Source organism: Diabrotica undecimpunctata, chromosome 5 (genome assembly GCF_040954645.1).
Source record: "Diabrotica undecimpunctata isolate CICGRU chromosome 5, icDiaUnde3, whole genome shotgun sequence".
In the NCBI taxonomy this organism is placed as follows: domain Eukaryota; kingdom Metazoa; phylum Arthropoda; class Insecta; order Coleoptera; family Chrysomelidae; genus Diabrotica; species Diabrotica undecimpunctata.
Window position 1 is genome coordinate 81,046,069 of NC_092807.1, and position 26,206 is coordinate 81,072,274.

General features: G+C 30.3%; 1 protein-coding gene across 3 annotated transcripts in view; it reads left to right on the forward strand.

The window, feature by feature from the left end:
- Positions 1-26,206, forward strand: part of klu (zinc finger protein klumpfuss) — a 319,177-nt gene that overhangs the window by 81,423 nt on the left and 211,548 nt on the right. The gene's annotated exons all lie outside the window — the stretch shown is intronic.

The following is a 26,206-nucleotide window of genomic DNA, read 5'->3' on the forward strand; positions in this document are numbered from 1 at the left end:
TCCCTTAATTTCCTTTTCTCCATCTGATTTAGAGACTGTCCTGCAACTGCAACCATTTGGTCGAATTTGTCGTTGGAATTATCAGATGTTGTCGCCTGACGGATTATGGATGTCACAGGTACACAAGTTCCTACTTTTGTCTCTCTCTTGATGGTCACTGGGTAGTCGTTAACATTGATAAGTCTCACAGGAATTTCTTTAGCCGAAGTCACCAATTCCTTTCCAATTATGATTCCACGGCCAACCTCATCGTCGTGGTTCCAAGGCTCCATCATAACAGGTGTCCCTTCGTCTACAATTCCCTGTAGTCGCGCTACTATGATCGTTTCGCTTCTCGCAGGCACGACTGTATCTTCTGTAATGGCTGCTTGCACAGTGTTGTCATTATGTGGATGGAGAAATACCTCCTCGTTGCCAACTTTGATTACCTTATTCTTAAAATCCAATTGGAATCCATGCATATTCATTACGTCCATTCCTAATATAACATCCTCTTCGATGTCAGCAACTATAACAGTATGGACGAACTTTTCTGCTCCAACTCCCAATTGTACCTGGATTTCTCCATGAATGTTGGCATTTTCACCTGTAGCGGTCCGAAGTCGCAACCTCGTTGGTAACAGTTTCTTACGGCTGTTTATAACTGTTGGACGTATAATGGTTCTGGTCGCTCCGGTATCCACCAACAACGTATGTCTTTTACCATTTATTTCTCCATCTACATATACACTATCTTCACGACATTTCAAAGAAGCTATTAGTATGAGAGGGTCTTTGGAAAAGTTTTGGGTCGAAGCTGCCCCCCTAAGGCTGACCCGTTCTAGTTTTCCTGATGGTGAGTTTCTTGATTTGCGTCATACCTAGGGTGCTTACAGGAGCTTCGTACGTGTCCTATTTCGCCACAATTCCAGCATCTGATGGTCTTCGTTTTCTTGTATGTCATGCTTTTCATCATATTAACGAGCTGGTCAAGTTTATCTTCATCTCCTTCCTCTTTTACAGTCCTAACTTTACTATACCCGCCAGAGGCCTGCGTAGCTGACTCGTATTCGAGGGCGGCGGATAAGACATCAACCAGCGTCTTGTGACGAGCTAATCGTAGTGTTCTCTGCATTTCATGATCACGAAGACCATCAATAAACGTTTGAACGGCCAATTTTTCCATCATGTCTTCGGGAGCTGTTGGATAAGCATATCGTACTAATCTGGCAATATCTACCTCATATTCTTGAAGAGCCTCATCTTTCTTCTGTCTACGATTTTTAAGCTGTGACTGATATACATGCTCCAAATGTTCGTGGCCATATCGCATATTTAACCTCTTCCTCAGTTGTTCGAAATCATCGGTCTCCTCTACGGCTATGGTCTGAAGCACATCTAAGGCATCTCCTCGAAGGGCGATAGTCAGGTTTACAGCCTTTTCTTTTTCAGACCATCCATTTGCTCTTGCGGCTGATTCGAACTGTTTCATGTAGTTGTTCCATGATGATTTTCCGTCGAAAGTTGGGACTTTAACATGAATAGAACCTCCACTTCCTTCAAATTTCGGACGTGTCTCCAACTTGAATTTCGTCTCGTCTTCTTTTATCTCCACTGTAATCGGATTGTTACCTCTCTCTGCTGTCCCTGTTTCCTCCATCTTCTTTTCCATCTCTTTCCATATCTTTTCTTCGAAGGCTAACATATCGGCAGCAACTTGGTTTTTTAATGAAGATATTCTATCGTCCAGGGCAGACATCTCAGAAGTGACTTTAGAGATTTCCGAAGAGATGTTAGCAGAGACTTTGCTTTCCAGCGAAGAAATCTCGTTAGAAACTTTGTCTTCCAACGAAGCGATGTCGCCGGAAACTTTGGCTACATCACCAGAAACTTTGGCTACATCAGAAGAAACTTTCGAAATATCGTCAGAAACTTTGTTCTCTAATGATGCGATGTCACCGGAAATTTTCGAAATCGACGAGAGGACAGCATCATGTTTGTCTTCAAATATATAAGTCTCTGGATCTAGTCCTTCTTCTAGCAAAGCGTTCTTTAGTCGTTGGACTAACTCAGCCTTTTTTCCGGTAGAAGCTAATTCTCTGTCTTCAAGATGTCTTCTTAAATTAGTCACTGTCAGCTCATAAATCGTAGCCATTTTCACAATTTATTTTATATTCACTTGTATTATTATTATAAGTCTAATTTATGTTCGATCTCACTCTGACACCATTTGTTGTGAATTTATTAAAAGGTTCAATATTTATAACACTTACGGATTTAATTTATTTCTTTATTTATATTAACTTATCTGACAAATTTATATATATCCGTACGTTACAAATTCGCGAGCGCGAGTTCAGAATTAACTGTTCCTTCCAAATCAAATGTCCTTTATATATGCCATTGCCTTTACGCTAGAATCATCGAACAGCCTTCTCGATTTGCGGCGAAATTATAACGGTAAGGCAAACGGGTATTTTTTACATCGGCTCGACCGTTTCTGGAAGGTCCATTCAGGTAAATTTCTGCCGGCTAATAGAATACTCTCGTAAAATCTAAAAACAGAACACATTAGTCATAATATTTACGGTTATTTTAGGCCAGGATAATTATCGTAACAATACATAATGTGATACAATATAATAAATAATGTTGAATAACATTATTAGGGCTTATTAAAGAGTAATACCCAAATATTTTGCAGTATTTGAATATGGAATTTGATTATTTATATTTATTGGAATATTTATTTTAAACGTTTTTGTTAGTAAAGTTTACATAATATATGAAGTTTGTTTCGTCACTTGCTTGTCCAGTCATATTAGTCCAGGGTAATAAGGATTTTGGGCGGACGTAATTTCGGCCGGAAAAAGAGCAGGTACTAAAAGCCGGTAGGTAAATTCGGCCGGAGGTTTTAAGTTGCTTCCTTATCTCATAGGTATTTTCGGCCGCAAATCAAATAAAATAACAGAATGCTTTATATTAAAATATTTCTTTATTTCAATAAAATTATTACATCAACTTATTTCTATAAATTAAGTAAACTATAAATTTTTAAAAAACGTTTTGATGTGATACAGATTTAACGAAATTAATTCTAGAAATATTGTCAGATCGAAGCATATTTACCATGTTTTCGATAAATTTTAGTTTGTTTTTTACTTGTTTGTCTTTAATTTTTGCTGGAATATTTAAATTTTTTATTTTTAAATATGCATCGATCTGACAATCTTTTAATTTTTCTATAAAAATAAATATAGAAGGGTGACTTGAATAAAAACTAGAATTAAAGTGCGAATGGAATGATTCGCAGGCATTTGTGGTTCTTTTAATTGATGGGTTTTCATATGCCCATATATTTGGTGGAAAATGAGATTCTGGCGCTATGTAGTTTTCTAATAAATAGTCTGCGTATTTATCTATAAGTTTATGGTCCGGTTTGTATGACATGAGATCAAATATGAAACAATCTTCAACTTCAGAGGGGTCTAAATAAGTTAGCCCAAAAGTATGAGTAAGCCATTTGCTTTCCTCGCAGTTTTTATCTTTATACATTTGGGTTAACCCTAATGATTGTATTTTCCTATACCACGCCTGGTGCAAGTGGAATCTACAACCATTTAGTTTGGTTTTGGGAAAGACAACTTTTAATGCGTTATGAATTGCGATTTCAAAATCCACAAATACCTCCTTCGGTTCAAAAACAATATTATAAAGTTCAAAAATTTTAGATTTTACCAACAGAAAAAGTCTCATATATGTGTCACTGGTCTTATTGGGCAACAGACAATACAAAAGAGGAACATAATGCCCATTTTCCAGTCCATGGATGGTAAATAACTGATAAAAATATTTTGTACAATAAGAAAATGTGCCATCCATGTAAAAATCTTTCATTTTACATAAACTTATTATATTTGTATGGCAAGAAAAAACAATGATATTATCAGCTGTGCTGTTAATAAACAAAAAATTTTCACCTGTTGTGGTTTTCGGTCCATAACTATCGAGTACAGAATGTACATCGTGAATATCCTTAGGCAGGGCTGGTAAGAGCTTACGGCGGCTGTTGTACAAATTTCTTCTTATTAGACTGACATCTATCGATGACAAATTCTCTGGCAAATGATTTGAAAGAACGCTTTTAATAATTTTTGAAGGTTTCTCCGATATGTCTTCCTCAGCTTTGCGCTTGCATGAAGTCGTCACTATTTTTCTCTCCAACGTAGTTTCATCGGACTCGTGGTTGTGGATTAATTCACTTCTAGTAACTGTGTATTCCGCACCAACAGTGTACAGTTTGGCTAAACATCTTAAATTTTTCTTTATACACCTCCAACGTACTTCACCACTTTTTAATACGTCCTGTTTACAAAACTGAAACTTTTCTACAACTAGTAAGTCACAACCGCGTGAACTCTTAATTACTGAAACAGATGCCATCGTATACAAATAATATATTTTATGCTTTCTATCGACTAGTAGCTTCAAAAGTTATAATACTGACTAGCTATAATAATTTTATACCTGTTATTTGTGAATTTTATACATTTAAAGGAATAATCTTAAGTAGGTACAACATAGTTATTAGAATAAAGAGATAAGTAAATTAAAGGTATTTCCGACAGGTACACAGGATTAGGTATTTCCAAATAAATACACAATTAATATTTTACAGAAACTATGAAGCGTAATTACCAATATTTTAATCTCATCGTAAACATCAACCCCTCGGCCGAAATTACCCCTGTCATAAATGGTACCCCTTGATTTATGCAGGTAGGCCAAGGGATTACCGGCCGAAATTACGCCCGCCGAGGATTTTCTCGTGACACTCAATAATCCAGGTAGCTGACAACTTTTTTAGTTATTGTAGACCTATAAGAAGAAAATCTGTTTTCTGCCTAAAGTTCGAAGCCTTTTTTTAATGATTAACAATTTAATGCAAAAAACGCGATTTTTTCTATTTTTTGCACTCGATTAGAAAGATAAATAATTGACATAAAATTACAAAATTTTATTTTTTAGAATATTGACAAAGCTTCAAAATGCCGATTTTTGAAAGTTGAAAAGTCAATTTGTTGCTTCGCAAACTGCAAAATAAGCGACAATTGATATTTGTTAAAAACTTTTAGTAAAATTAAACTTTAAACTTTAGAGTTCCACCCAAAGTTGGGTATTGGGGTACTTAACAAACCCTCAAAATTTGGGACCGATATATTAATTAGTTTAAAGGTTATTGTATTTGTTTATCTCAGAGACCTTTTTTTTACAATAACAACAGAGAAAATAATAAAGATAGGGTAATTCTGTGGGTGACAAATGAAAGCAAAAGACTTATACTATCAATATGCATTAAAAAAAATAAAAGAATAATTTATTATAGTCAAAAATCCTGATGTCAAATTTTTGAAATTATGTAGTTTATAAACATTTAGAATAACTTTAAAAACATTGTCTCTAGAAAAAATCTTTTTTCACATTCGAAAAGCTAGTATTTTTACCCGAATTTTCAAATAAAAAAATTTGGCCTAGGTTAATTTGGGCCAAAGTTAGCCATGTTTTTTTGTTAATTCATAGCTAATTTGATTAAAATAATTAAGGAACCTTATTGACGCCATGTTAAAGAATGGGATTTGTATTTTTTGTTAAAAAATTTGCACAAACATTGTACCTTTACAGGACCCTCTACGAATTTTCAAAAATGTAGTTCAAATAGTGACTAGGAAGAACCCACAAATCGATGGCGTTTAAATACCGAACAAACAATTTTAAACTAATAAAATTTTCTATATCTCCGGATCTACTCAATGGATTTTGATCACTCTTTTTTTAATTTGTATGTAATTTCTACGTACATTACAAATATGTAATTTGTTTATATATTAATTAATTAATAAATGGTCTAGTTTGTTTGAACAATTCGTGAAAAAATAATTTTCTTCCAAAAATCTATTTTTTTAATACCTAGTATCATTAATAATCATAGAAAAAATCGCGTTTTTTGCATTAAATTGTTAATAATTAAAAAACGGCTCCAAATTCAAGGCAGGAAACAAGTAGGTTTTCTTCCTATAAGGTCTACAATAACTAAAAAAGTTGTCAGCGACCTGGATTATTGAGTGTCACGAACATGGTCTATTTTTTGCTTATTTCCCTGGAGTATATATTTGATTAACATCTGTGTAATTTTTCTGTCGCTTCCTCGCTGGTTTTGCATATTGCTATGATAGCAGTATCATCGGTAAATGTTGCAATTGTATTATTTTCTAGAACAATAATATAACACGTATACAAAAGGTAAAGACACTTCTTTGTGGCAGCCCTGCTGTAATTTCTTTCAGTTCCGTGTATGTATCTTCCTGTTTAATTCTGAAATATCTTTCCAAGTATTTGAGAGTATCGTTTTGGTAAATATAGTCTTAGTTTATAGTTATGGCGTCTTTGCCACACTTTATCATATACCTGTGTCACATCCTAAATTGTCCATCATATTATCCTTCATAATCCATGTTTCACATCCATATAGTAATACAGTATATTTACATGTAACAAATTAAATCCTTAGTTGTAAATTTTTGAAATAATTACTCAGTATACATCCAAGTTTCATAAATGCTCCTCATAAATCTCATAAGACATGGTGTAGACTCATAAGACATTGCTCCGCAAGCCTTGTAAAACACTACACCATGTTTCTCATGGTTCTATTAAAAATAGTAACATTAATTCTAATATTTAATTTTCTGGTTGCCTTTTCCAAGGCAACATTAAAGAGGAGACACGCCAGAGCCTCCCCCTGTATTTGACCATCATTAACGTCAAAGCATGTAGAGTTTTCTCCTTTAATTCTAACGCACGAGCTTACGTTTTGCATTGTTAGTTGGGTCAACTTAACCAACTTCGGTGTGATCCCAAACAAAGTCTATCATTGCATTATATAATGCAGTTTTTTTAACACTGTCATAGGCTCCTTTGAAGTCGACGAAGAGATAGTGTGTATCCATGTTATATTCTAGTGACTTTTCTAGAATCTGCCCATGTGCTTGAATTTGATGTATAGTTGATTTTGCAGCAGTAAATCTGCATTGATATTGACCAACAATATTCTTTGTAAAATGTTTAAGTCTTTTAAACAATACATTGCCGAAGATTTTATACGCAGATGCTAACAGAGTAATGTCTCTATAGTTCCTACAATAGAGTTGATCGCCCTTTTTATGCAACGCATATTATTTCTTTTAGCCACTCTTCTGGTACCAATTCATTCTGCCATATAAGTACTATTAGTTTATGGATTACTGCAAAAAGTTGATCACCACCTTTTTTATACATTTCCCAACAGATTTAATCGATTCCTGGGGCTCTATTTTCGTTGAGTTTTAAGACGGCATTTGACACTTCTATTATTGTTGGGTTTTCACTGTGTAGTTGACGATGTAGATTTTGTTGATTGTCTATGTTGGAACCTCCTTCAATATCGTGTATATAATACTATATATATATATATATATATATATATATATATATATATATATATATATATATATATATATATATATATATGTATAAGAGTAAGAAAAAGAAGTACTTGTGACTCGTTTGGAAAAAATATAAAACTGTTTTGGATGGGTTGGAGTCAAAAAAAGGGGCTATTTGTTAACTATTTTTTACTCGAGCTTTCAATTGTGTTTACAATTATTCTCAAGAGCTGCTAAAAAATACAAAATGTCTTACAAATTTTAACTAGAAAGAAAAAAATTTTTGTTTAACTCACTAAATAAAATTAGTTTAGTATATAAAAATGCTGCTAACATATTTCAAAACATATTAATACAAAAATGCTATGATCTAATAAATGCTTCTCTGAAAATTTAATATAATTTTGAAAAAGTTTCTTAACATAAAAACAATTGAATTTATAAATAAATTTGGACAGTGACAATTACAATTAAGCCTCAATGTCATAAATACCAATTTAAAATTTTTATTTTTGTCAATTATATTGCCAAAAATAAAATTTTGTATAAAAATTCTTTTTTGTTTAGTAACAAAAAAGAAGAAGATTTATTCACCATTGATAGATGCCTGAAAAAATGTAACAAATACATGGAAAATTAAATCAAAATGTGATATTTTACTGGTTTCATATATAAACTACATAGAAATAATATAATTATAAATTTTGCTTAGATTTTGAATTTCTGACCTTTTGTTTAAATTATGGGATCTAGTCTTTCACCTATTCTAAGTAGCTATCTCATGGATGATGTTATCAGTGATTGTATCAACAATTGCACGTTTTTCATTCCTTTTATTAAAAGATATGTAGATAATTTAGTTTTGGCACTTCCTACTTATTCCACTGGAATAAGCTTGACTGTTCAACTGGGCCCGGACTACTTCCTTCTAATTCTTTAAACTCCTATTTTGAAATTAATAATTTCAAAATAATACTCATTATTTTGTCTAATTACATTACTTATTTAGTTGTTAAAACAGATACATTATTACCTAAAGAAGTGAAAGTGGTTCAATTTAGAAATTATATAGTAAATAATAAATATTTGAAAACTGATGCACATATTCCTCCCGCGATTTGGGCTTCAAGTACTAATTTTATAAATCACACATCTCAACATTTTCCATTTCAGAATATTTATCATCAAACTGTAATTCTACGTTAAAAGCCAATTTGTCAGTAAAAAAGTAACAAAAAAAAACAAAAGAAGATATAAGACATAAAAAACGAATTCGGCAATACTGTGACCTCAAAATATCTTGTTATACATACCTGTATGTACCTTTGCTAAGTTGTGAATTAATTATTTAATAAATTATATTACTCTGGTATACTCCTATTATTCTAATTACACCATAACCGCACTGAATAGAAGACCTCCCGCTCCCTTTATTGTATAGACCCAAGACTTTTCACTACAGGGGGTGGGTGTCCGGTTGTAAGTAGGTAAAAAGCCCAACTTTAGTACAAGATGACGTTTAGACTATTCTTCGTGAATTGATTTTGCTTTTGTAAAGAAAGATATTTTTGAAATAGATATTGCACTGAATTTTACCGTTAGGATTTTCGAGGATAAGCCTTAAATAGCTGCGAGAACATTTTTTTAGTAGACACTTGTTTCAGACTGTCCTTTTAAATCTTAAATCGTCCGTTTTTGTACCTGATTTGTTTATCTAGAAGTTTCTGCCTGCTTCTTTGACCTTCGCTCAGAACGCCAACGAATTATTCGACCCTCATCTGGAAAGTTCCAATCGCAGGTATAAGAGGGGACCCGTGTCTGTTTAATATGCTTACAAAAATATGTTTACAGCTTGGGGTATGGGTCACATTTATCGTAATAAGAATAAGTGAACACCAATCTTATAATAAAAATAGAGAATATGATAGATATCAAATATGTAAACACATGAAAACGCATGGAAAAATGAACGAGTTTGGTGAAAAAATTATAGTTATTATATATATATAAAAGTATAGTCCTAAAAGAAACAGATGGGAACAAGATAAAAATCTCTGGTCGCTCCAATTATGTTAAATGAATGCAATAATTGCTTCTTAAATTCCTAGGCAAAATGAAGTAGGATCTGGTTACCCATATTAGAAGAGGAAATAAGCAGAAAGAAAATATCACTATTCAATAATAATCACTATCACTATTGAATATCACTATTCAATAATGTCAATAATATATCGAGGATACATAATTTATGTTTTAAATTAACATACATATAAAATCAAAATGTGGTGTTAATTTTGAGAGTAAAATAAATGCAAGAACAGATACTTACCATGTCGGGATAGTACCATGAGGTTTTTTCCTGGTTTTTTCCTATGGAAACATTAACAAGAGAATTTTAAGGTCATTTAATATTGTTCCACTTCGGAAATTGAAACGTCAATAAACGTATTTTAACCTTTAATTGTGGCTTATTCCCATTTAAATATAAATTAATTTAAAATGCCACAAGAAAATAGCTTCAGAACAATATTAAGAAACCGTTATGGGCCCAGCGGTATTCAAAATTTTCGGAGATTGGAAATTCTATACAAGAAACTGGCACAGGATTTCCGAAGTGGAAATTGAAACGTCAATAAACGTATTTTAACCTTTAATTATGGCTTATTCCCATTTAAATATAAATTAATTTAAGGTCATTATTGTATGTGGTTGTCTTTTTAAAGACAAATAACTTGCTATAATTTTTCTGACAAATATTCTTAAGTTAAAGTTGATTTCATGTAATCGAATTAACTGTCTTACAATAAAGTAGTCCCATGAACGGAACTCAAAATTATTGGCAATATCATTTTAAAGGCATAGACTATAAAATATATAATATATGTGTGGCAATATAATATATTTTCAATACGAATGAGTTAGATAAAAAATTGTTTAATTGATTAATTTTTTGTATTTTTATAACAATTTCCAAAGTGGAAATCGAAACGTGAAATAAACTTAAATTTACCAAACTAAATTTTATTTACATTGCATAATATAATAAAGATTTTTTTTATTCCTTATTTGATTTTTATGGCAATAAGTTTAAAGATACGTCTTTGGCAGCACTTAATATCAGGAAGTTATACGTGTTATCACTGTTTTAAAATTATTTTAAAAATTTCCTTTAAAGTATACTGAGTTAAACGCATAAATTCCGAGAATATGTAATGCTTGAATATATTAGGCACCTTATTGTTATCAATGACAAGCAAAAAAACAACTTTACAAACTAGTGAAAGAGAATAACACGAATGAAGTATTAATTGTTTTTCTTTTATAATTTTAGAAAAATCACAAAGCAATATTTACATACTCCTATCCTATCCTATCTCATATTGAAGACCCCTATAGGAAATGTCAAATACCCATTAAAAAGTGTCTGATCCCATAGTTTGATAATCTACAAGGCGAGTTGTGAATTTTGGCTAATATTTTTCTGGGTTTTCCTAACTTTTGAACACTAATTTCGATTTGTCTCATAATTTGGTGAAGCATTACACTACATTACTTTGGTGAACCTAAACAAAAGAGAGCCAAGAGTAACAAATTAGCTCGTTTTGTTTAAAATGCTTTTATGAAGTACATAAGTAAAGAAATATAAATGAAAAAACATAAATAAAGAAAACCATAGATTTAAAAAATATGTAAGTTTAGCGATAGCAGTTTAAGCGAAGTGATGACCAAAACCCCAACCATATTATTCAACTATGGGAGCAGACACTTTTTAATGGTCACGTGACATACATATAAGTGTCTTCATACGAGGTAGGGGTATTATACTCCTCCTTTATTTCTTCTTCTTCGTAAGGATGCAGGTGTCCTGTAATTTGTTGACCATTTCTGTCCCATTAACCCTCTAATATGCGTGTTACATGCATATTGTGATCATTCGTTACATGCCTTCTTTTCTTCTAGTTATATGTCCAAAATATATATTTTAGTTGATAGTTGTTGTGACTCTAGTTTTTGTATTAAGTTCTTCTAGTAATGAATTAGTTGTGAGATTTTCGATCTTGTGGATGTGCGAATCGGCTTTTTCGATGGTCCATGTTTCTAAAGCGTAGGTGATAATACGAAATATTAATACAATATACAAACAAAGCATGATTTTGTGTTTTTTGTAATGTCAGTATATAAGTACCTAGTTTTGCCATAAATATTGAAACAAGGTATTTAACTAAAAAAATTTAGACTACTGATTTGATTTGAAAAAAATTTATATAATTTATTACTGATTTATTGAACTACAAATTACAAAAAAATATTCAAAATGACGGCCATTTGCTTGCATACAGCACCGAAGTCTGTTAGGCCATTCATCGATCGTTGTACGGACCACATCCATAGACACATTCTGTACAACTTCTACCAAAGCCGGTTTCAATGATTCTTGATTATGATGAGGTCGTAACATTAAAAAATTACACAAATATATGTTAATATATGTATATATATATATATATATATATATATATAAATATATATATATATATATATATATATATATATATATATATATAAATATATATATATATATATATATATATATATATATATATATATATATATATATATATACATATAAGAAAAAGTAGTCCAAAGTTTTTTGACTAGTTTGGAAAAAATATATGTAAATACTTTTTTCTTTTTGGGTGTGGTAGTCAATAAAAAATAGAGCTTTGCTAAGGCGTACTATTTATTCTGAATCCAAGCTTTCGGTGGTTTTTTACCACCTTTATCAAGGTCTACAAAGAAAATTACTATGTTGTAACAATTTGAATGGTGCCAAAAAAAGGCTGTAAAAAACTATAAAAAACTTACCCGAATGTAAGATTCGTGGCATAAACAACAACGTTAAATAACATGATAAAACTGAGGTTGCAACTAAACTTAAAAATGTTACTGTTAACAAAACACTTTAAAAATTACTAAATACGTTAAAACACAAAATGATGGACGACATTTTAAAACAGTCGTCGTTGCAGGCTTGATTTCAGTCACATTTCACGAGCAGAAAGAGAAAGTGAGTGGACAATTATTGTTTAAATAGTTTGGAGAAAATACAAAAAACAACTTTGAAAATAACGTCTCACAGAATACTGTTAGTGAATTTTGAGTACTACCAACTGTATTACCAACTTGAAATTAAGCGGGAAATTAAAAATGTAATTTATAACATAAGCAATCGAAAGAAAATAGTATTTAGTAAGTAGGTTCAGAAAAAACAACTCAAAACAAAACAAAACTGAATTAGTAATTGCAGTTTGATCACAAATATTCAATTAATAATGAAATTTCAAAAAAAGAAAAGAAACAAAGAAAAACTCTGAGATGCAAAATAGCTTAGTCAAAAGTCAATATAAAATTGTAAATTTTGCTAAGATTCTGGATCTCAGATCTCTTATTAAGATTGTTATTATCACTCTTGCTGATATGTACCATCTCTAAGAAAGTTCTCTTGAATTTATTTTTCTATCTGGCTAATATTTTTACATTGTTGAAATCTATCTTATGGTCTAGATCGATAGTATGCTCTGCCAAAGCACAAGTAGGTTTGTTTAATCTACAATCACTATTATGAGAAATAATACGGCTAGACAGATTCCTTCCAGTTTCACCAATGTACGTGGATGGACATTCAGTACATTGAATGCAATAAACAACATCTGTAGTCTCTAGAGTGGTTAGGGGTTATTTTATACAGCTGACGTATGGTTTTGATGTTCTTGTTAGCTATTTTGATATTCTTAAAGTCTTTAAAAATCTTAGTGAGTTCGCCGGTTAGTTTCGGAATATATGGAAGGGTATAAAAATACACACTTGTTGGAGCAGAAATATTTTGTGCTGAGGGCACTGATTGTGACATAGTAAATATGTTGTTTCTATTAACAAAGGGGACATTAAAAATTAATTTATTGATCAGTCTTAGAGGATATGAATTTTCAACAAAAATATTGCGTAAGAGGTTGAGATCATGTTGGAGATAATCCGGATGAGCCAACCTTTTGACACGTTCTTTCATCATATATATATATATATATATATATATATATATATATATATATAATAAAATATATTAATATACCATAGATATCCCAACAAGACTACGCACCTGCGCATAAGACCAAAACTACTCAACATTGGATTGAAAATCATATACCCGAATTTATCAGTAGTGAACATCGGCTGTCAGCCAGCTCAGATCTTAATCCACTCGACTACAAATTGTGGTAATTCTTAATATTATATATATATATATATATATATATATATATATATATATATATATATATATATATATATATATATACAGGGTGGTCCTTAAGTAATTGTACAAAAAGAAACAGTAGATTCTACACTCTAAAATATTACGATTTAAGAAAAATTGCTTTTATAAAATGTTGATATTAAGAAAGATACAGGGTGTTAAAGTGCAAAATTAAAATTTTATTTTTGCTATAACTTTCATGTTTGTAAACATTTATGTATAAAAAATTACAACAGGGTACTTTTAGATATAAAAAACTATAATTTTATACACACTTTGACGTAACTGATAGAGGGCGCCACTTATGCCACATATATGGTATAAATTTGCACTTAACTTTTTTGCTCTTTAAGTTACTTGTATTTGGGATAAAAAATATTAAAGATACATTATTTTGACAAAAAAAAGGTATACTTGTTAATAACATAAAAACTCAATAGTTTTCGAGATAATCGCATTTTAAAAATCAGCTGCATAATTCTGATCTAAGGCAATTACTTCAGGCAACGAAGAAAAAATAGACAAAAACATTAATACTTCTGAATTTTGGTATAAAATACCTTTAACTAAAGTTAATGGTTAACGAAATATTAAATAAAATAAATATATCAGCAAGATAATTAATAATAGGATTTGACAAAATAACAGAATAATAGGATTGTACATCAAACATTTTACGTTTTATGTTAAATTAAAGTCATAATCAAAACATTTTGTTTACAAACCAAATTAAGAAATAGTTAAACTAAATAACACAACTTTTTGTCAAAGTAAGTGTTCGATATCTCCACCATTTTCTTTAATTCATTTGTCAATATATTCTATAAAAGATCGTCTCATTAAATAGCATCATTGGTTCTAAAGAAACTGCTGCAGTATTTATTTCTTCCCATAGTTGGTTGCAAATGTTTATGGGATTCTTATAGACACGTTGTTTTATTGCGCCCCATATACGAAAATCAAGCGGATTAAATTCGGGGCTACGTGGTGGCTATAATGTATAATGGATGAATATATCGATGACGTTACTTATTTATATGATTACGTTACAGCTTACGAGTAACTATAATTACATCTCGAACAAATGGACTATTATGATTTACTAACGAACTTATATTATGCTGAACCAAATTGCCTGTGTATTTACTATATTTTATAACAATATCGGTTATTAGGACAACGATGATGTTTTTGTAAAAATGCTGAGTCTTTCAGGTTAGATTTGTAGCAAAAGTATTATGAAACAGGACACATATGTGTTATTCAATACCTGTGCTCACATTGCCAAGGAATATGACTACCGCGACCAATCTAACGTTCAGAAAAGTTGTATTTAAGTAGGTTCTAACTGTCTTCTCTCTTGAATGTGGTTATGTACCATCTTGCATAAACCAAATATTTTGGGTTTTTAGTATTTTACGATAGAGAAAAAGTAATACAACGCAATTATAGAAACTTAAAAAGCGATAGCAAGGGGAAATTGTAAACATGATGACGGCCAACGTCTGAATACGGACACGGCACCTAAAGAAGAAGATGAAATATATTTTCTTTAATAAGACATTTAGCACATATAACAAAGCATTTTGTGATGTTACATTATCATCTTTGAGTTGTTTTAATAAGAATAAACTATGAATTATGCTTATCTACAGATATTTAGTGCTTTACCGCACAAATATCAAACTAAGAATTATTGTGCAGCTGACTTATAAAATGCATTTATCTCGAAAACGGTTGAATTTTCAGATTACTAAAAAGTATACCTTTTCTTTGTAAAAATAATGTATCTTTAATATTTTTTAACACAAATAGAGCTAACACTAAGAGGAAAAAAGTTAAGCGCAAATTTATGCCACACATGTGGCATATGTGGCGCCCTCTATTAGTTACATTAAAGTTAGTATAAAATTATAATTTAGCCTAGTCAAAAGCATCCAACTGTAAATTTTTGTCCAAAAATATTTACAAACGTAAAAGTTATCCCTGTAACTTAACACCCCTTGTTAACACCCTGTATCCTTCTTAAGATCAACAATTTATTAAAGCAAGTTGGCTTAAATCGTAATATTTTAAAGTGAAGAATCTACGGTTTCTGTTTGTACAATTACTTAAGGACCACCCTGTATATATATATATATATATATATATATGTATGTATAAATATATATATATATATATATATATATATATATATATATATATATAAATATGTGTTTAAAGGTAAGATCATTTACTTAATTGTTTTTCATATAGATGTATCGCTTATAATACTCTTTTAGATGAACTGATGATGCCCAATGAACATTGGGCGAAACGTCTTCAATAAATAGATAAAGTAGCACAACTCTTGTCTTTTTATCTCCAAATTGACCGAAAATATCCCATTTACTTACGAGTGCACATTTTTTTATATTAAATTAAACGGTCATATTCCTTAAAGATATATTTATATGTATATATATATATATATATATATATATATATATATATATATATATATATATATATATATATATATATGTAAAAGTAAACCTATGTTTATTTTAAGTGAAACAGCAGGGCTTAGTTATTTTTAGTTATTTAAAGTTTTAGGTTGTATGACTGTTTAAGTTTTATTGACATTGACATATTGTAAATTGTATGGTACAATTGTCAAATTACTTAATGGCGTAAGAAATAGCATTGTTCTTGATTCTCTTTTTAGGTTTGTATAAGTTATTTTAGTTATGTTATTATTGTTAATAATTTATATTGTAGAATTTTAACGATAATAAACTCTTTTTAGACGAATTCAAACTGCTATCTCTTCACATGAATAAGGGTATGATATTACACTTATAAATCAAGAACTTAAGCTGATAAAAAAAAATATAGTGATAACTATAAATTTCCAAGCCGTTATTTGGATAAAACGATATTTAAGAATGAATTTTACATCAATGAGAATTTGCATGGCTATAGAAGCAAACAGTAGTGATAGTAAGAAAAATGTATATAAATTTAAGTGGCTGCAGCCGACAGGGTCCCATTTTTATTATGAAATCCCCTTTGAAAAACAACTTCAAATTGATCATTCTGAACTATTTCATCTGAAAAAAGTGAAGAATATATTAGCATCTATGAAAACAAGAGGATCCTTTAGAACATGTACTATAGCATTAGAAGACAATTTGAAGGAGATTTATTTTGATTCAGATGGTGATGTGGTTTATCAAAGTGAGTACTTACAACAGACCTTATTACCAGTGTATGAGAAGATAGAAACAGCTGAACAATTTCCATCATTTGCTGAGTTGCTCCAGAAATTTAATGACGCAAATTTACCTAAAGTTGAAAAGAAAAATTTAAAAAAAATAAAAGATGATTTTGTACTTCGAAATTTTGATGGAAATAATGTTCCAATGAATTCATGGCTCAAGACCTTCGAATCAGAATGTTTGCGATTTGAGGTGGTTGCTGATGAAGACAAGATTTTGATTCTACGTTTGTTTCTTGATGGAATAGCAAAAGAATGGTTTGAATCAAAAATAATAACATTAGGCTTAGATAACAGTTTTGAGGTATGGAAAATTAATTTTTTAGATAGTTTTTGTGAAACAGGTTGGCATAATCATAGGCAAGCTTATTCTTTTAGGTATATAGGTGGTAGTATTGTTGATTATGCGTTTCGTAAAGAAAATTTATTGCTAAATATAAAGAATGATTTTCCCATTGATATACTAATTGATTAAATTGTAACAAATTTGCCAATTTATATACAAGATAATATTAATAGAGCTGACGTTACAACAATGGAAAAATTGGTAGGTGAATTACGAAAATTGGAAAGTTTAGTTATAAAAAAGAAGAATAAATTGGAGACAAAACCAAATTTTTATCAAAAATCTACTATAATACCAGAAGAACAGAAAACTACTTGTCAATATTGTGATAGAAAAGGATTCCCTGGGAGGTTTCATCCAGAGGCAATATGCCGTTTAAAGCAAAAAGATAAAAAGGTAACAAAAGAAAACAAATCAAATGATATTAAATATATTAATAATATTGCTATACAGGAGACATTAAATGAAACAGTAACTGAACAAAAAAACTAGATTTGCTGCCATTGATCAAATTAAAAGTATTCCTAAATAATAAAGAATTATGTGGAGTTTATGACCCAGGCTCAAATGTTACTCTTCTGAATTCGAAGGTGGCAAGAAAGTTAGGATTAGATATTCAAGAAGATAGGAATATGTTTAAAACGATAAATGGCAGAACAAATTTTACAGGAAAACTAATTGCAAAACTGAAAATTAATAAAATTGAGAAAAATATTAATCTTTTTGTAATTAATGATGAATATTTTGAGTACGATATTCTACTCGGATTAGATTCTATTTTAAATTTTCAAATGAAACAAGATTTTGATTTAGAGATTTATCAAAGATTATACGGAAAAATTGAAGAAAAAATCGAAAAATTTAATTATAATATTAATATTACAGAATACTCCATAAACTTTAATGAGGGAATTCCCACAGAACTTTTTGAAGCAAAATTACAACATTTATTGCCATATCAGAAAAATAAAATAGAAATATTACTAAATAAATATGACAATATTTTTGCAAAACATAAATTTGACATTGGGCAGGTTCAAAATAATGAAGCTCAAATTAAACTTTTAGAACATAAATTTGTTGCAAAAAGACCCTATAGATGCTCGATAGAAGACCAAAAAGAGATAGAATTTCAAATAGGACAATTATTAAAAGCAAATTTAATAGAAGAATCATCTTCACCTTTTGCAGCACCTGTTACATTGGCTTTTAAAAAAGATGAAGGATCTAAAACAAGATTGTGCATTGACATTCGTGAGTTAAACAAATTAATTATTCCTGAACCCCAACCTTTTCCTTTAATTGACGAGATTTTGACCAAAACAAGGAATGCTAGGTTCTTTACTACTTTAGATATAAATTCTGCTTTTTGGTGTATTCCAGTTCGGATAAAAGATAAATACAAGACAGCCTTCGTTACCCAAAGTGGTCATTGGCAATGGAAATGCTTACCTTTTGGGCTTAAAACATCTCCCGCAATATTTCAAAGAATTTTAAGTAATATTATCAGGAAGCATAATTTAAATTCATTTTGTATAAACTACATAGATGACATTTTAATATTCTCATTATCATTTGAAGAACACTTAGACCATATAGAAAGACTTATGAAAGCAATTATTGAAGAGGGATTTAGGCTCAAACTTCTAAAATGTAATTTTGCAAGAGAAGAGGTTAAATATTTGGGACACATTGTGGGACACAATTCAGTTCGTCCGTTACATGATAATTTAATATCGATCAGAGATTTTCCAGCACCAGACACGAGAAAAAAAGTACGACAGTTTTTGGGAAAAGTAAATTTTTACCACAAATATATAAAAGATTCAGCTAGGTTATTAGAGCCACTACATAATTTACTTAGAAAAGATATCAAATTCCACTGGTCTTTAAGCTGCCAAACAGCTTTTGATAGGGCAAAGAATATCCTCTGTTCTGAACCTATACTAGCCATTTTTAACCCAAATGCTCCTACAACTATATATACAGATGCTAGTGTTCTAGGAATTGGTGCGGTTCTGAAACAAAAACAAAGAGATGGAGAAATGAAACCCGTAGCATACTTTTCAAAAAAATTGAACAAATATCAAAAAAATAAAAAGGCTATTTTTTTAGAATGCCTGGCAATTAAAGAAGCAATAAAATTTTGGCAATACTGGCTAATGGGAAGAAAATTTCTCGTTATTACTGATCATAAACCCCTTGAGGGAAGAGAACTTCTTACAAGACCAGATGAAGAATTAGGAGATATGACACATTTTCTTTCACAATTTGACTTCGACATTAAATATGAACCTGGAAAAGAAAATGTAGAAGCAGACTGCCTTTCTAGAAACCCAGTGTTGGAAAATATGAAAAATGCAGAAACATTCATAAGAACAGTAAACCTAGTCACATTAACTGAGATAAAACAAGACCAAAATAATAATCGACAAGTTATAGATACAATGAGAGGAACAATTTTGAACCAAGATATATTTTATAAATTAAGGAAGAACGAAAAAAGAATAATTTTATCCAAAGATTTTGGAAAAGAGTTAATAACAAAAGTTCACAAATTTTATGGTCATATTTGTGCTGGTAAAGTAACAAACAAAATTAGAAATTTTTACTACATTAAGAATATAGATTCACTAGCAAAGGATATCTGTCAAAAATGCGAGATCTGCTGTAAAAATAAAACAAGAATCGGTCCAAAATATGGTCTTCTGTCACAATTGGGTCCAGCAAAAGAACCTTTTCAGATAATGTCCTTAGATACAATAGGAGGATTTGGTGGCAATCGTTCGACAAAAAAATACCTCCACTTACTTGTAGATCACTTCACCAGATATGCGTTTGCAGTTACTTCTAAAAATCAGACCACAGATGATTTCATAAAATTAATCGCCAAAATTCAAGATAAACACCCCATAAAAACATTATTAACAGATCAGTATCCAGGAATTAATTCCAAAATATTTAGAAATCATATGAAACATTTAAATATTCAATTAATTTTTACAGCAGTAGACTGTCCATTCTCGAATGGATTAAATGAAAGACTTAATCAGACATTAGTTAACAGAATAAGATGCAAACAAAATGAAACTAGAATTCGAGCATGGACAAAAATAGCTGAAGAATGTATAGAGGAATACAATAAAACAGATCATTCTGTAACCGGATATAGCCCAGAATATTTGCTTTTTGGAAAAGCAGATCCGATTGTTCCCGAGGAACTGTGTGAGACAACAAATGTATCAAAAGATAAAGAAATAGCCTATAAAAATTCGGTACGACATCATGAATATAATAAAAAACTGTATGACAAAAATAGAAAATCCTATGAATTCAAAGAGGGAGATTGGGCATATGTAGAAAATAAATCAAAACTAAATAGAAAAAAACTTGACGAAGTAAGAGTAGGTCCATTTCAAATAAAAAAACAAATTTCAAATACATTATATGAAGTAGATATTGGATACAAAAAGAATGATATGAATTATTTCCATATTTCAAAATTGATGCCTTGTGATAAACCATATACTTAGATGGTTTATCATACCTTTTTGGTAGGGGGATGTAAAAGTAAACCTATGTTTATTTTAAGTGAAACAGCAGGGCTTAGTTATTTTTAGTTATTTAAAGTTTTAGGTTGTATGACTGTTTAAGTTTTATTGACATTGACATATTGTAAATTGTATGGTACAATTGTCAAATTACTTAATGGCGTAAGAAATAGCATTGTTCTTGATTCTCTTTTTAGGTTTGTATAAGTTATTTTAGTTATGTTATTATTGTTAATAATTTATATTGTAGAATTTTAACGATAATAAACTCTTTTTAGACGAATTCAAACTGCTATCTCTTCACATGAATAAGGGTATGATATTACATATATATATATATATATATATATATATATATATATATATATATATATATATATATATATATATATATATACCGCTGATCATTTCCATCTGCTATTTTAACGTCCTCTTCACAAAAATGTAAATAAGTGACACCTTCATTGGACACTCATCACTCTAGACTTCGGCAAATATGCATATTGCATATTTTGCATATTGTGCATATTTTATGCAAATATTTCATATTTTGGCATATTTGTATAAAAGTTTGCATAAAGTGCATAAAAGTTCAGATTTTTATACTGTATTTGAAAATTTTTAAACATACGAATTTATTTCAATTCTTGTATAAAATTTTGTAGTCATTTTAATCAAGAAATGATCTAAGTAGCAAAACCTGGACCAAAACATTTACAATTTCAAAGAAGATCAATTTAAGTAGCCCTCAACATTCTTAGAAAGTCTCGGTCACTGAGGCATTCAGTTATTGGATAATCGCTGAGGGTTCGCTCATTTGCATTTTATGATTTAATCCCCAAATCTATCTACAATTTATTGTATCTGAACAGCAGGTCAACGGCTAATAGTTTTGTTCCTAATTTAGGGATTTTCCAAAATCTCCCAGTTTATTGAATTAGGTACCTAAACATTTCTAATTTGATGCTCAGATTTGTAAATCATTTTTGTTTTGATATTCAAAGCGTAAACACTCGTTGTGCGTAACAAAAAGGAAGATTGTGATTTTATAATGCCTAAAACAACCAGTGCTTCAACTTGGATTAAACCTTATAAAGAGCTGTCTATGGATATGGGAAAAATCTACTGTTCAGTCTGTGGCAAAATTGTAAGTATCTAATATTTTCTATTAAATATCTAATATTTCATACATACAGGGTGTTTCCAAATGACACTTACAACGTTTGACTGTAGATACTTCTCGAAAAATTGAACAAAACGATATAGTTAATGAGGGGTCAAACTTATTTACTTTTCGAGATACAGGGTGTTAAAATTAAAAAAAAAATTAAATTCTTTTAGTTAATAACAACAATAACTTTAAAACCAATAAACGTATTTACTTGAAATTTAGTACTCGTAGGTTGTTTTTAAATGAAAAATAGCTTCCTTTAGTGAGAAAAAATTGTCCATGGTACAATACAATGGTGTGTATTTAGAAAAATTTTTCACCTTTACTTTTTTTTATGAAGTCAGCTATTCTAAAACACAATTATTTTTATTGTAATTGAATTAACAAAAAAAAACTTTTGTTGAATTTTAAAATAAGTTATATGATGTACTAATGGTTAGTAACAAAAACTAATTTGTGGATTAATACTGCATTTAAAACACTTAGCGAGTGTTTTTTTTTCCAAACCAGTTATTTGATTAACCAAAAACACCTTGTATATTTTTATATTTTAAAGGTTGGGTTAAAATAAAGGTTTTTATTTTTATTTATAGATAGCATGTGAGAAGAAATTTCAGATAGACCAACATGTGAGAACTGCTTCACACATTGCAAAAAAAGGAAAAATAGGAGGAAAACATCAAACTTCAATGGCTAAATGTTTCCAATCTACTTCAAAAAAATTAGATGAGCAAGAAACTTTTAATGAAGACTTGTGTCGCGCATTAGTGTCTGCAAACATACCGCTTTCAAAATTAGCAAATGTAAATTTTAGTTCGTTTCTAAAAAAATATTGCAAACTTAATGTTCCAAGTGATCGGTCTCTAAGAAGAAATAATGTGAACGGGCTATACTCGTCGGTGTTAATTAATATTAAGGAAGAAATTGCAGATAATTATTTTTACATATCTGTAGACGAAACCACTGATTCCTCAGGAAAGTATATTGCTCGTTTATTGATTGGTGTTCTTAAAGAAGATACCTTACCAAAATCTCATCTTATTTCATGCCAGCAACTTGAGAAAACAAATGCTTTAACAATTTCGCGTTTTATACAAGAAACATTAGCAACTTTTTTTCTTCCGACAACTATTCCTTCTAATAAATTACTGCTTATTTTATCGGATGCTGCTCCTTATATGGTGAAAGCAGGACAAAATTTAAAAATATTTTTCCCAGATTTAATACATGTTACTTGTGTAGCGCATGGATTAAACAGAGTTGCAGAGGAAATACGAAAAAAGTTTCCTCTTGTAAATACCATGATATCCAGTGTCAAAAAAGTATTTCTTAAATCTCCTATAAGAATTCAACTTTATAAAGAAATTCTACCTAACATTCCTCTTCCACCACAACCTATTTATCGCGATGGGGAACATGGTTAGAAGCAGCTAATTTTTATGCAGATCATTTTGTTAAAATAAAGAACATAATTGATACGTTAACAGATGAAAGTTCCCAATCTCTTTTGGATTCTAAACAAACTTTTCAGAGTAACTTGCTTCAACAAGAACTTTCATTTATAAAATCAAATTTTAGTTTTGTTCAAAAAACAATTACTCAGTTAGAATCACCAAAACTGTCATTGTTCGAAAGTACAGCATTAATAAAAGAATTTGCGTCATGTTGTCGGAACGTTAGAGGTAATATTGGAAAAGATATTTTACAAAAATTTGAAGCTACTATGGAAAAAAATAAAGGTTACCATATTCTTTCTGAAGTAGTCAGTGTTCTAGCTGGAAATATTTCGGAAACAATTAATTTAGAACCAAATGTTTTGGTTAGTTTGAAAAATGCTCCCGTTACATCAGTTGATGTTGAACGAAGTTTTTCCATATATAAATATATGTACTCAGACAGAAGCCACAAGTTTTTGTTAGAAAATTTTGAACACCACTTGGTCATTTATTGTTACCATAATTCTAAATAAATTTATTCATACTTAAAAATGATGTAGTTACTTAAAATAAATGTAAATCTTAATGACTAGTAGGAAATATTTAGTTATGTACACTTTTATTTTTAAATAAAATTGTTACTATTTTACGATTTTTTTATTTATTTGTATGCATATTTTGTAAAATATTTGCATATTTTCGGGTAAACACGTGCATATTTATGCGCATATTTTCTACATTTTTATTTGCATATTTGCCGAAGTCTACTCATCACCAAACTATCCAGGCAGGAAAATGGCCTTGTTCGATCCTTAGCACCAGTCGCTGGACTTCCGTTCAATAACCGTGCACACACTTTGTCGTTTTGCATATTGTAAGTCACCTTCAGAATAAAATTTGTTTTTTATCTGTAATAAGGATTTTTTTGTAACGCGCTTTACCGTACAACGACAGCACGTGACTTGATTTTTTGTCCTATTTTGTTTTAATGCAATGGTAACTCGTTGTCTTGTTTGTTATTTGAAAGTCTAACTCCCAAATCTTATAAATAAGATAATGTGACTCAGAGTTCTCAGCGCAGTGTACATTTGCCAAGCAATTATTTTTTATTTTCGTGCCGGATTTTTTTAATTCTTGACCGAACAGCGTTAATAACCTGCGGTACACAAGCCCCGCACGGCCGGCCGTTTCGTTTACGGTCACTTACTTCTTCCCTATTCAAAAACAACTTAACAGTACAATACACAAAAAGACGCGTAATGTTTAACAATTTTAGTAATTTAAAAATACGAGCTCTTTTTATTCCGCACTTATGAAGCGCAATGCCAGCAATATGATTTTCTTTATTGGTCAACTCCAAGTTTATGCTTCAACTGTGAACAGACCAGAGAGCGATACTTTCTATGAATACATAGACAATCATTTAAAATCCGTTAAAACGCAGATTGTAATGCGAAGGTTGGGAAGTAAGCGTAGAAAAACGTACAGGAGGATAAGGTCTGGGGAACAGAAACAAAAGGGGTGATAGGCTTATCCACTTTTGCCAAAACAATAATTTTGTTATTGCGAGTACATTGTCTGTCATTAAACTGACAAAGAGAAGAATATATACATGGAAGTCCACAGCAGATAAAAAAGGGAGAATTATGAGAAACCAAATAGACTACGTATTATTTAAACAGAGATACAGGAACGCTATTATATCAGCAAAATCATATCCGAGCTCCAACATAAATTTAGATCATAACCCAGCTGTGATCAAAAGGAAAAAAAGAAAACGAAAAACAACAGATGCACAAATCAATACAAGTAAATAAAGGAACCCACTCAAAAGACAGTGCCTGACAGATAAAATAAATAATCGAGCAATGAAAATACAAAATACAAAATGATTCTTAATAAAGTCAAAAACAGATAAAAGTCAAAAAGAAATTTTAAAACCAACTAGATGCAAGACCTTAGATTAAAACTGATAGTAAGAGCTCTGAGATATTATATGTTATTGATACTATAATAAGGACATAGAAGCTGAAGCAAGCATTCATAAATAAGCTACAGTCATTTAAAATGTGTTGTTACAGCAGATGCTTAGAATAGCATGGGCGCAGAAGAAAACGAACACGGAAGTAACTATTGCGAGAAATGGACAAAGAATACAAAATAATAAATAGAAATGGTTGAAAAATTTAAGAGAAATCTTTAAATGCAGTTCAAGATAGGTCTTCAGTGCTGTTGTAGATAGAGTAAAGATAGTGATGATGCTATCTAACCTCCGATTGGTGAGAAAAAAAAACTGCATAGTCTTTACGTTTTCTTGAATATAGTTAATTACATACAATATAATAAACCTGTAGACGAGATATTAGTTCGATTTGTGAGTAACGTACAAAATAATTTAAATACTACCAGCTTAGCTTTAAATATTGGTATAATACATACATATATATATATATATATATATATATATATATATATATATATATATATATATATATATATATATATATATATACAGTATACTCCTCTTATAACGAACACGGTTATTACGAGGTTTCGCTTATAACGAGGTACATTAGATCTCCCGTGGAATTTCTATTGAACTATAACCCTCTATAAATAAATACCATTTTTAACTGCCGCCCGCAATAAACTTCTTCGGAAATTTACAAT